Source organism: Tamandua tetradactyla, chromosome 17, assembly GCF_023851605.1.
Source record: "Tamandua tetradactyla isolate mTamTet1 chromosome 17, mTamTet1.pri, whole genome shotgun sequence".
Classification (NCBI taxonomy): domain Eukaryota; kingdom Metazoa; phylum Chordata; class Mammalia; order Pilosa; family Myrmecophagidae; genus Tamandua; species Tamandua tetradactyla.
Window position 1 is genome coordinate 41,833,692 of NC_135343.1, and position 14,105 is coordinate 41,847,796.

General features: G+C 36.7%; 1 protein-coding gene across 10 annotated transcripts in view; it reads left to right on the forward strand.

Moving 5' to 3' along the window:
• Positions 1-14,105, forward strand: part of APLF (aprataxin and PNKP like factor) — a 176,413-nt gene that overhangs the window by 45,895 nt on the left and 116,413 nt on the right. The gene's annotated exons all lie outside the window — the stretch shown is intronic.

Genomic DNA, 14,105 nt, shown 5'->3' on the forward strand with positions numbered 1-14,105 from the left:
ATCCTGAATGAATGGCATAATGATAAGAATCCCTGATTTAATAATTGTTAACATTTTGCCTTCTATACTTGCTCTTCCTTCTTCTTCTTCTTTTTTTTTTTTACATGGGCAGGCACTGGCTCTTCCTTCTTTTTATCTTGACTTTTCAAAAAAGATATTTCAAAATATCTGGGGTGCACGGGTAGTTCATTGGTTAGAATGTCTGCCTTCTATGCAGGAGACCTGGGTTTGATTCCCGGACCATGTACCCCCCCCTCCAAAAAAAAAAGAAAAAGCAAGTATCTGGCATCCTATCATTTCATCCCTAATTTATTATACATATATCAGATGTATTAGGACATTTTATTCTTTTATCATCATACTTTTGTCACTGCTAATAAGTTTAACATTAATTCCTTAATATTCTCTATTAACCAGTCTATTAATTAGTACCAGTCAAATCAAAATTACTTTAAACCTGGAAAAAAAATGTGAGACTGGAATTGTAAATGAAAGCAGAGAAGCCAACATTAGCCTGACAGCTCTCTCAAAGGAACTGTGAGAAACACTTGTCACTTTCCTTGAGTAGCAAGGGATGGTTGCTCCTACTGAGCATTTACTATATATCCTCCTGGGCTATAACTTTGGATACTATAAGGGATGTTAGTTATTGTGTGTAGCCTGAGCATAATGCCTGTAGAGGGAAGACATTCAACTAATTGTGATTTGATTAATAATCATATATATCTCCCAGGTATTGTTTTCTTAAGGCCAAGCTGTGGCATCGTTATTTCATTCAATCATTTCATTGGTCTGGATGAGGAAACTTGCCTAAGGACCCATAATTAGAAAATGGAAGTGCTGAACTTCAACTCAGGCCAGTCTCATTCAGAATCTGAGTGGTTATCCATGTCTCAGTAATTACCAAGGGATTGGTGGTAGAGGCCTGAGACTTTAGTGGATTTTCAGCTACCAGTGGTTGGATAACAAGGTCACAGATTCCTGAGTATTTACCAGTCTGCTTGAGATGGTAGAAACTGGCTCCAGCACAGCACTAGAACCACCCACAAATGCAGATACCCCTCAGACATGTGGTCCAGTACAGCCGCTGAACTTGGAAACTCCAGGCTGTAGGTTTGACTTGGTGGCCTCAGGCCTATGCTGGGTGCCCTTTGCCACCATGGTTTTTAGTAGCTCAGAATGTTGAGGCTTTCTGAAGATGTCTGATACTATGTATTCAGCAAGTTTCAGAATGGGAATTAGAACCCAATCTCTTTTAATTCCATGCAGTATTTTTTTTCTCATTATATTTCCCAAGACAGGATTCTCTGTTACTGAATGTTCTCTTCTTTGAAAAAATTTCTTGACGTTATTACTAGTTGTTGACTTAGTTTATGAAGTAGTTTTACTACCTTCAAGTTACAGAATTTTTAGTAGTGAAAACAGCCTTAGATTCATACTTATGAATGTGAAAGTTAGATTTGGGTCAGATGTGGCATTGTATATCATTGGGTAAGAAGACATTGTTGCCAATAAATAGCATTAGGACAGTTGGTTATTTGTTTGAAAAAAAATTAGTACCCTACCTTAAACCATATCCCCAAATTAATTCTAGGTACATAAAATATGAAAGTCAAAACCATAAAATTTTTTGATGATAATAGAGAAAAAGTCTTTATGACCTTAGGGTAGGGAAGAATTTTAGAGCAGGATATAAAAAACAGTAACCACTGGCGCCTGCCCATGCCAAAAAAAAAGAGTAACCATAAAAGAAAGGTTGAAAAATGTTATTACGTTAAACTTAATAATCATTGTTTATCAAAAGACTATGATGAAAACGAAAATCACAACAGGGAGATAATATTTAAAACACATGTGATTGTCAAAGAATTGATAACCAAAATTGACTTAAATCAGTGAGAAAAAGATAAGCAACTCGGTAGTAAAACAGGCTAAAGACCTGAATGGCAAGCTACAGAAGTAGAAACCTAACTAGTTAGTAAGCTTGAAACGGTATTCATCTTCCTTATTAAGCAAAGAAATAGAAATGAAACCACAATAAGATACCATTTCATAGCCAGCATACTGGCAAAAATTAAGAAGTCTAACAATTTCAAACGTTGGTGAGGATGCAGAACAACTGAAACAGTTATACGTTGTGGGTGAGTTTAAATTTCTTTTGAAAATAGTTCGACATTATTTTCTAACAATAATGAAGTCCCTATAATCCAGATCTCATACCCGTGTACCAAGAGGTATGTATAAGAATCCGCATATCAATAGCAAAACCTAAAAGCAACATACATTTCTGTCAGCAAAATATATTGTGATATTTTTATATTATGAAATATACTGTAACAGTGAAAATGAATAACTTACAGTGAAAACACATGAATTAAAATCAGGAATGTAATATTGAATGATAAAAGCAAGCATCAGAGGAGTACATTCAGTATACCTCCATTTATATAAAATTAAAAATCTTACATAATGAACGATATATATTCAGGACCATAAATACAGGTGGTGAAACCATAAAGAAATACAAGTTTTAAACACAGATTCCAGGTTCATAGTTACCTCTGAAAGATTGACAAGAGAATGGGTAGAGAAGGACCCTCAGGGAATTTCAAAGTAATGATAATATTCTTTTTTCTTAAACTGAGTGTTGGATTCATGCATTATACCCTACAGGTATTATATCACTAAAAAATTATTATGGCATTATTATGACTTGAAAATGATATATAGGATAGTAAAATTATTATCTCACATTGGAGATACAAAAAGTGTTGATTTGTTTTTGAGGGAATATACAGTGCTAGTACTAAAATCTGATCAGTATTTTAGAAAAATATTCAGTTGGATTTTTAATTTTATTCTACACATTAATATATTTACTTAATATAGTTGATGGAAAGCTGCTCCTTGAACCTTGGTGATATATAGATAGGTCCTTTGTTCAGTGTAATACTTGATTTATTGTTTATGTTAATATAGTTTTCAAGAAAATACCTATCCCCTTGAAGTCAATTGATCCATTTATTTGGATATTTACTGTACAGGCATTATTTTGATTTAAACTTGGTTTTTAAATTTGGGCCCTGGTGGAGGTCAGGTGTTATACAATGGGAAAGGCCATTGTTTTAGTTTCCTAGGCTGCTGAAAGCAGATACCTGGAACTGGGTTGGCTTAAACAGTGGGAATTTATTAGCATACAATTTGATGCTGAGAAATTGTCCAGATCCAGGGATCAAAGCAATGCTTTCTTCCTGAAGGCTGGCTGCTAGCAATCCTTACCTCCTTTCAAGCCACGTGGAGGCATCTGCTGGTCTCTCCCTTCTCTTCTGGGTTTGAATTCAACTTTTTGCTTCTGTGGCTTCCTCTCTGTATTCATTATGTTTATAAAGACTCCAGTAGTAGAATTAAGACCCATCTTGAATGAGGTGGGTCATACTTTAACTGAAGTAGCCTCATCAAAAAGTCCTACTTACAATGGATATACATCCACAGGAATGGGTTAGATTCAAGAACATGTTTTTCTGGAGTATATACAGTTTCATGCCACCACGGCCATAAAGCATGAAAAAAGATAGGTTGTTACTCACAGGTCCCACAGAGTGTGAGAATTGGGCGTACGTAAGGGGTTGATGAGAAGGTGATTGGTTCAGCTGACTCAGCCAGCAAGTAGAGAGTACACAGGCAGAGGGAGAGGGACCCCTTGGGGTTACTTTTATTATGGTTCAGTGGTGAAGGTTAGTAGATTCCCCATGGGAGTCAAGGATTGGTTAGATTAAAACAAATGGACTGATATCCAGTGGTGGTGAGGATGGTTACCTTATCATTTGGGAGCAGTGCAGTGGGTTTTGAATGAGAATTGTGGGTGGTGTGGTGGTGGCCACAGACACAGGTTTGGGATCTGGAGAGTTTATGCCCCAGGGCTGCAAAGTGGTTCATTAACTAAGCCACAGGGTAGTGTTGAGGCAATTGCCTTAGCTGAAGGAAGATGGATGCCAAGACAGCACACAAAAGTTTTCATGTTTATGACAAGCACCTATGAAGTAACTGCCTTTAATTGTTAATATAAGTTTTAGGATCTTGCAGATAATGAGAATGAGATGGGGAAGTGACTTCTAGTTCATTCATTTTATCTTAATGTGATTTAAATATTATTGTCTGTTCCCTAGTCAAACCCAAATTCTTTGATCTGCTAAAGCAAGTTATTTATGCAACTGTAACAAAGTGAATGAGAGGGAAGTTTTAGTTTAAAAACTGTAAAATTATATAAAAATATATCGCAGTTGTTTTGTATGATGATCCCTTTTCTAAGATCTCTACCCTGAAGTATGTTAATGATTGACATGTTTTTCTGCTTTCTTTAAAATTGGAAATCCAAACGTACCACCAAAATAAAAAAGTAGCTTTGACAATGATAATTGTCAGTGCAATTGACAGTTACTAATTCTGACAATTACTAATTTTTGCTTATAAATTGGATGAATTTCTACTTTTTTTTTTCTAATCCTCCTTTAAAATAGGTTTTAGTTCTCAGAAGTTCTTACAAATAGTGCATGAGGAGATAATTTTAGTTCATGAGATGGTCTTAGGTTTTGCACGTGCCATTTAAATTTATTTGAAAATTTTGAATCAGTGGAAAGAAAATGCAATATAAAGGCAAACTGATGATGTTCTCTGTAAATGACTGTCTTAGCAGTGGTTGTGATATTCCTCAGGGTGAATTCATAGCTATCATTGCCATTATTTCATTTTAATAAAATCTTACTGTTTTTGTTTCTTGGATGATTGAAACAGTAGTTCTGTAACTATACCAAAAAACGTTGCAAAAGACTTTTTTTCACCTTTCTTTACTGATTAATCAAAATATACTTCTTGGGATAAGTGTGCTTTGTCCTTTTGTACAATAAAATTCTTGAGCTGTGAGCATTTTTCTTCCAGTGAAATTATGGGTATATTGTATACTCGCCTTTCCTCAACTCACTTTGTTTAAAAAAAAAAAAAAAAAAGTAATGCTTTCCTAATCAAAAAAAATTCTGAAAATAAGGAGGGCCTCCTTTTGGGCACACATCAATCTTTCTTTATTATTTGATGATACTCCAAGAGAAAGCTGTAGACAATTGATTTGTATTTTGGTTTCATTTCTTCAGGGATAAAGCATTGTTTGCACCACTTCTAAAGTGATAGCTTGATCCATTTTCTTTGCACTTGCAATCTGATGAAAATGTTAAAAAACATACCTCTCAAATCTGTAGATTTTATCTTTAATTTGTTATAGGTTTGGGTTTGCCAATATTTTTTCTGCCCTTGTTTGCTATTAAAATCATTAAAACTAGCCTCATTCAAGAAATTAGGGATTAGTCCCTATTTTTCTTGTCTCTGGAGAGTTTAAATTCAAAGAATTCTTTAAATCCTCTTGGGTCTTTTTTGGGAAAGGTTGAAATTATTGATGGCGTTTTTGAAATATTTAAGTCTATTCCAGCTCTCATTTTCTTTTTATAATTAAAAAATTTTTAAATAAGCCACACACACACATGCATAAATAGACATCCTTTTTTGTTTGCTGTATGTGCCTTAAAGTAATTGTCAAATTTTTGAGCATATTTACAAATGTGTTGGTATAGAATATTTGCAAAATTATTTTTCAAAAGTTTTTTCTTTGTGTAATGTATCATTGTTTTCATTCTAGAAATTTGTCAGTGTGTATCTGTGTGTCTTCTCTCTTTTTGCTTGGGCAGTACTGCTTGAATTTGCCTACTGATAGATGGCCAATTTCTGTTTCTATATCAGTCTGAGATTTTTAATTAAAAAAATATTACCTTTTGGCATGGTAGCCTTTTTGATTTATTCTATATTTGTTTTCCTCAGTATTTACTCTGGACTTTATTAGCACCATTCTTACATTCTTTTTAGATTTTACTGTGTTTATTTTCTGGACTTCTTAAATATAAATTTTGGCCTTTTTTTCTGAAATAAGCATTTAAATATCATTTTCCACTAAGAACTGCTTCAACAGCCTCCTGTACATTTCTGCATGTAGTACTTTAATTGTTCATTTTATTCCCAATTGAAATTGTGATATTTTTATTTGACTTGAATTGTGAAATGTATATTAAATTTTCAAATGTAAGGGGGAAAGATTTGGTTAGATAACCAATCAATTTGTTATTCAGGTCTCAATTTAAATTAGCAATGTGCTCATAAAAATATTTATATGATACTGATACATTGACATTTACTGATATTTAATTTAAGATATATTGTTTATTTAGTTTTAATAAATGAATATGAAACATAATGTTTCCTTGAGAAGAATGTGCACTAATTTATTTATAGAGATTTCTATATATTACTAGGTTCTTTGCTAATTTGTTTGTTGTTCATGTATTGTATATATTTAGTGATTTTTATTTGCTCAATCTAAATTTTTTTTATTATGAAAATAACATATACAAATAAAGCAATAAATTTCAAAGCACACTGCAAAATTAGTTATTAGAACAGATTTCAGAGTTTGGTGTGGGTTACAGTTCTACAATTTTAGGTTTTTCCTTTTAGCTGCTCCAAGATACTGGAGACTAAAAGAAATATCAGTATAATGATTCAGCAGTCATACTTATTTGTTTAAATCCTGTCTTCTCTGTTATAACTCCAGCTTCTCCTTTGATCTTTCTCCCAGTCTTCAGGGGTGTTTGGGCTATGCCCCTTCTAATTTTTTCATATTGGAAAGGGCTGTTGAAAATATAGGGTAGCAGGATAAACCTAGTTGATATTCTGGAGAGGCTGGCCCCTCTGGGTTTCGGATTTATCTGGCCTAGGAACCCATCTAGAGGTTGTACATTTCTGGAAAGTAATCATAGTGCATGGAACCTTTGTAGAATCTCATATAGAGCCTTAGGTGTTCTTCAAGTTTGGCAGGAATGGTTTTGGTTGGGGTTTTGCAAACCATGATAAATAGCAATATCTATCTGAAGCTTGAATAAGAGTAGCCTCTCAACTCTATTTGAACTCTCAGCCATGGATACCTTATTTGTTACACTTCTTTTCCCCCTTTTGTTCAGGAAGGCATTGTTGATGGTGTCAGGGCCAGGTTCAACCCTGGGAGTCATAAACCATATTTCCAGGGAGAATTCCACCCCTGGATGTCATGTCCCAATGATTTTGCTTGCAGAGTTGGGCTTAGAAAGAGAGAGGCCACATCTGAGTAACAAAAGAGGTTTTCTGGAAGTAACACTTAGGCATAAGTAGCTTCTCCACTATAGAAATAAGCTTCACAAGAACAGGACTCAAGATCAAGGACTTGCCCAATTGGCTTGGGAGTTGCTAATGTTTGACACAGTTATCAGATGTTTCCCCAGTGTTAAAGTTTAATAGTTCTGTATGTTTTCTCCCATCACTCCAGTGACTTTGCCAGTACTTTTTAGTTATCTGCCCAACATACTCTGGGATATATCTGAGTATTATATTAAGCTATATAAAATTACAGACCCTCGTTCCCATTCTGGGTCCTATGTGTTTGGGTTCTTTAAATGATCGATCCCACCAGGTTGAGTTAGATTATGTGCTACAGTAAATTTAGGTTTTGGACAAAATAAACCTCCCTTCCGTTGGTCTGATAGAGTAGGTGAAGTTCTAAAATACAGACAATGTCCTCCTTACTGCTATATTCTCATTTACCTTAGTGCCTTCTTGATTGGTTTTGTTCTTATCTCTAATTGAAGCCTGATCTCTTTTTCGGTTTCTTTAATAGATGTTATATGTGGCAATACTGATTTTCAGACCGTTAGAACTCCTCCTCTGAGTCTTAGGTGTCACACAGGTACCTAGAGTTCCCTGGAAATACTAGATTACACATATATAGCAAAGCCTCTCAAAATGTAGAAATAGCATTAACAGCTCCAGACTAAATGTGACTGCCGTAAGAGCTTACAATCTAGGCTGTAATTTAGAAAATATTTTCTAAATGCAATGATACAATATTTGCTCTTTTGTTTCTGGCTTATTTTACATCACATAATGCCCCCCATGTTCATTCACATCGTTGCATGCCTTATAACTTCCTTCTTTTCTGTAGCAGCGCAGTATTCCATCATATGTCTACACCACAGTTCTCCATTCTGCTTTTCAGTCAGTGTATCCTTCAGCCACTGCCATCCATTGGGCATCATGTATAAAGTCAACAGTCCATGTCTCACATTATCCTGACTTAATGGTATAATCATCAACTCAATTTTAGACAATTTTCATTGCTCCCAAGAGAAAAATAACTGATAAAAATACCCTCACCAAATAGAAACTCCAAACCTTTCCTTAACTCTTGTCCTTACCCTCCAATTATTTGCCCTTGGTATTGCTGTGGTACTATTGTTCTCTTGTTAAACATAGACCATAGCATGCAATAGTAGTCTTCCTCCTCTACCCTGATATTATTTACTCTTTGTACAAGATTCATGTCTTTAAAGTAGTTCATGCAAGAATATATTTATATTTGTAATGTTAATCAGTGGGATACATGGCTCTTTACAACCCCTCTCAGTCATGTTCTCCTTCAATATGACAATATTTATTATAAATCCACTAATGAACTACTTTTACTTCTAGCCATTACCATACATCTAAGTTCAACCTTGTTACCTAACCATTCATCCATCTTTAGCTTATGTGTATCTCTAGGTCCCCTATATTTTGTATTATAAGCCTCTTGAGTTTACCTTTGCTAGTGTCATAAAAGCAAAATCTTACAGTATCTTTACTTTGGTGTCTGGCTTATTTCACTCAACATTATGTCCTGAAGGTTCATCCATGTTGTCATATGCTTCAGGATATCATTTTGGGTTTGTGGGTCATGGTAGGTGAGGGGTTAAGGTACTGCTTGGGGCATGGGTGGGGGGCAGTGCTCATATGGGCATGTGGATGCGTGGTGTGACATTCACAAAGCACAGCTTGACTTAATTCCTGGTCCCTGCTTCCCTATACCCATAGCTTCACTCCTGAAGTCTCCGGGTCTGCATTTGGAATGGGGTGTGTTAGACTCTGCACTAACTGGATGATCTCTGCTTCTCTGCATCTCAATTCCTCAGCTTTTTCATCCAGGACCTCCCTATGTAGTGTACAAGATCCTTTCAGGTCAGTTACACCCTGGAATCACTGTCCTGGTCATTTTTCTGTCACTTCTCTAACTGTTACTTGGAGTAGGGATGAACTAGGCTTATCCTATTCTTCTATCTTCACAGAAGAGCCTTCTAAATGGTTTTTTAATTAATTTTTAAAAAAAAATTACAGGATACACATTCTTAATATGTGATCATTCCATTCTACATACGTAATCAGTAATTCACAATATCATCACATAGTTGTATATTCATCATCGTGATCATTTCTTAGAACATTTGCATTAATTCAGAAAAAGAAATAAAAAGACAACAGAAAAATAAAACAAAAACAGGAAAAAAAACCATATACACCGTAGCCCTTACATCTCCCTTTCATTGAACACTAGCATTTCAAACTAAATTTATTTTAACATTTGTTACCCTTATTATTTATTTTTATTCCATATGTTCTACTCATTTATTGACAGTGTAGATAAAAGGAGCATAAGACACAAGGTTTTCACAATCACACAGTCACACTGTGAAAGCTACACCATTATACAATCATCATCAAGAAATATGGCTACTGGAACACAGGTCTGCATTTTCAGGCAGTTCCCTCCAGCCTCTCCATTACATCTTGATTAGCAAGGTGATATCTACTTAATGCATAAGAATAACCTCCAGGATAACCTCTTGATACTGTTTGGAATCTCTCAGCCATTGACACTTTGTCTCATTTCACTCTTCCCCTTTTTGGTCAAGAGGATTTTCTCAGTCCCTTGATGCTGGGTCTCGGCTCATTCTAGGGTTTTTCTCAATCCCTTGATGCTGAGTCCCAGCTCATTCTCGGATTTCTGTCCCACATTGCCAGGAAGGTCCACACCCCTGGGAGTCATGTCCCACGTAGACAGGGGGAGGTTGGTGAATTTGCTTGTTGTGTTGGCTGGAGAGAGAGGCCACATCTGAGCAACAGAACAGGTTCTCTTGGGGGTGATTCTTAGGCCTAATTTTAAGTAGGCTTGACCTATCATTTGTGGGGCCAAGTTTCATATGAACAAACCCCAAGACTGGGGGCTCAGCCCACAGCTCTGGTTGTCTACACTGCTTGTGGGAATATGAAGAATTCAACTTGGGGAGGTTGAATTTTCCCCTGGTCTCACCATTCCCCAAAGGGGACTTTGCAAATACTTTTTCGCTCACTGATCAAATCACTCTGGGATTCATCAGGGCATCACTCTGGACAAACCAACAAAATCTCATGTCCTACCCAAGGTTCCATGTACTTATGTCGTTCAACCAAGCTATCTACATAAGTTATATTAGGAAATGCACTAGTCAAAGTATAAATTTTGTACCAAATAAACATTTTTTTGCTTTAGTCTCACACAAATTGAAATTTTAGTTGAAATTTTAAAATATTAATTACCATCTATTTTCAGCATTCTGCAGTACTGACATTCCTTTGTTCTTTCTCATGCAAAAACATTTTTTAAATTTGTATATTTAGTCACTGTCATATACTCTAGGCAATCCTAGATTATACCATCTCAATCTTTATAGTCTTTCTTTCTGATTTCATTTGTGTCCCCAGCCCTCCTCCCTCTATCATTCTCACATTCAGCCTCATTCAGTGTTTTAACATAATTGTATTACAGTTAGGTAGTAACTCTGTGCTGTCTATTTCTGAGTTTTTACATTCAGTCCTGTTGCACAATCTGCATCCCTTCAGCTCCAATCACCCAATATCTTACCCTATTTCCACCTCCTGATTGTCTCTGTTACCAACGAAATTCTCCAAGTTCATTCACCAATATCAGTTCCCATCAATGAGACCATACAGTATTTGTCCTTTTGTTTCTGCCTAATCTCACTCAGCATAATGTCTGTAAGGTCCATCCATGTTGTTATTTACTTCATAACTTTATTCTGCCTTACAGCTGCATAATATTCCATCGTATATGTATACCACAGTTTGTTTAGCCACACGTTTGTTGATGGACATTTTGGCTGTTTCCATCTCTTGGTAATTGTAAATAATGCTGCTATAAACATTGGTGTGCAAATGTCCTCTTGTGTCCTTGCCCTCATGTCCTTTGAGTAGAGACAGATATAGACGGGTCCCGTTCCCTAATCCATTCTGCCAGTCCATGTCCCCTGATTGGGAAGCTTAATCCATCAACATCAGTGTTACTACTGCCCGGGCAGTACCCTCTACCGTTTTGCCTTTGGCTTTTATATGTCCTTCTAATTTTCCTTCGTTTTACCTTTACTCATGGTCTTCCTTTCTACACTCTTCTCCACACCTCTCTCTTCTGCCTTCATATCTGTCTCTAGTGCTCCCTTTAGTATTTCTTGCAGAGCTGGTCTCTTGGTCACGAATGCTCTCAGTGATTTTTTGTCTGAAAATGTTTTAATTTCTCTCTCATTTTTGAAGGACAGTTTTGCTGGATATAGAATTCTTGGTTGGCAGTTTTTCTCTTTTAATGATTTAAATATATCATCCCACTGTTTTCTTGCCTCCATGGTTTCTGCTGAGAGATCTGCGCATAGTCTTATTGGGCTTCCCTTGTATGTGATGGATTGCTTTTCTCTTGCTGCTTTCAAGATTCTCTCTTTCTCTTTGACCTCTGACATATTGATTAGTAAATGTTTTGGAGTACATCTATTTGGATCTATTCTCTTTGGGGTACGCTGTACTTCTTGGATCTGTAATTTTAACTCTTTCGTAAGAGTTGGGAAATTTTCAGTGATAATTTCCTCCATTAGTTTTTCTCCTTTTCCCTTCTCTTCTCCTTCTGGGAGACCCACAACACTTGTATTTGTGTGCTTCATATTGTCCTTCAATTCCCTGAGTCTCTGCTCATGTTTTTCATTTTTTTCCCTATAGTTTCTGTTTCTTGTCGGATTTCAGATGTTCCATCCTCCAGTTCACTAATTCTGTGTTCTTTCTCTCGAAATCTACCATTGTAGGTTTGCATTGTTTTTTTCATCTCCTCTACTGTGCCTTTCATTCCCATAAGTTCTGTGATTTGTTTTTTCAGACTTTTAATTTCTTCTTTTTGTTCATTCCTTGCCTTCTTTATATCCTCCCTCAATTCATTGATTTGGTTTTTGATGAGGTTTTCCTTATCTGTTCGTATATTCTGAATTAATTGTTTCAGCTCCTGCAGCTCATTTGAATTGTTGGTTTGTTCCTTTGACTGGGCCATATCTTCAATTTTCCTGGTGTGATTTATTTTTTTGCTGGCGTCTAGGCATTTAATTACCTTAATTAGTTTCTTCTGGAGATTGCTTTACTTCTTTTACCTAGGGCTTTCTTGCTGGATGAATTTGTTGTCTATCTGTTCTTTGACATTCAGTTCAGCTTTATCTGGACCTCTAGCTTAGGTTTTGTTTAACAGCGGAGAATTTTTCAGTTCTTATTTTCTTGTTTCTTGCCCTGCTTGTATGGTGCCTTCCCCCCCCACACACACACTTAGAAGCATCTACTTAGGTATTATAGATCCCAGCTGGATTTTTCCAGACCAAAGTGGTCTCCTATCAGGAGGAAAGAGTCACCTGCATCAGTTTTTCCCTGAGGGTGAGACCCAGCAGGTTGAAAGACTTTCCTGTGAAGTCTGTGGACTCTATTTTTCTTATCCTGCCCAGTATGTGGCGCTTGTCTGCCTGTAGGTCCCACCAGCATAAGATGATGCGGTACCTTTAACTTTGGCAGACTCTACCTGCTGGCGCGTGGTGGAAACAGAGGAGAGGTTGTAGGCTGGTTTTAATGGCTTCAAGTTACCAAGCCCTGGGGTCTGAATTCCTTGAGGGAGGGATTCCACCTGAGTTGGGCTTCACCCCTCCCCTGGGGAAGGCAAAGGCTCCAGACAAGCCCTTAAACAACCTTGTTTCTGCCTATGTCTGGGGCAGTTGCAGCCTGAGAAATCCTGCTGCTGTGTCCAGAGGCAGTCAAGCCTTTGTAGAAACACAGCCACAAAAACCTCTGTTTCCTTTTTTTTTTTTTTTTTCTTTTTCCGTCAGCCCTGCCCCCTTGGCTCTGGGGCAAAAATGAGCAACCTCCGCTTTGACCAGGTTCACCTGAGCTGGGGGCCTATTTCTAGTAGCCAGAACTTGTTAATTAATTCCACAATTGGCATTTAGTTGGGCTCAGCCCCTGTTGCTGGTAATGTCTGTTTCCTTTCTGCTTTGGGAGGCAGCCTGTGGGGGAGGTGTCCTGGCCACCGCGGCTTGGGAAACTCACGGTTCTGCGGTGGGCTCGCAGCCAGTCCAGCTGGTCCAGACTGGGGTACACTGTGTGTCCGATCACTGACATGGTCCAGTAACTATTCTGTACTGTTTCTGGTTATTTAGTAGTTTTTCTGGAGGACGAACTAAAATGCGCTCATTGTTAAGCCACCATCTTGGCCCGGAAGTCTCTCTTAAGTGATTTTTAATACTCCAGTCTAATTGTCTCTTTTTTCATGGGCATATTTAGTCCATTTATATTTATATAGGTCATTTATATTTCTGATATGTTTTACTTTCTTTCTACAGTTACATTTTATGGTTTTAATTTGTTTACCTTTCTCATCAAATTCTTTCTCTTTTTTCTCTATTCCTTCTTTCCTTCCTCTATTTTGATTTAATTTTATGTGTTCATTCCCCCTCCTACTTGTTTGGAAATTGTGATTTCTGTTGTTAAAGGTCGCCTTTAAATTTTTAACATGCATACATATTGTGTACTCTATATCACTCACCTGAATAATAGAAGTACCTTAGACTGTTTTACCTATGATCTACCCTCTGCCCTCTTACATGTTATTTTATCCTGACTTTTAATTTCATCTTGTTTGGTCTCCACAAATTCCATTGTTATTATTCTTACTTTATAGATCAATATTTGTTTATATTTATGCACCTATTTACCATTTCTTGACTCATGATTTCTCTTCACTTCTCAAGCCTACCTCCTGGGTTAATTGTTCTTATTTCTGAAAAATATCCATTAGCATCCCCTTTTGTGAGGACCTTTTG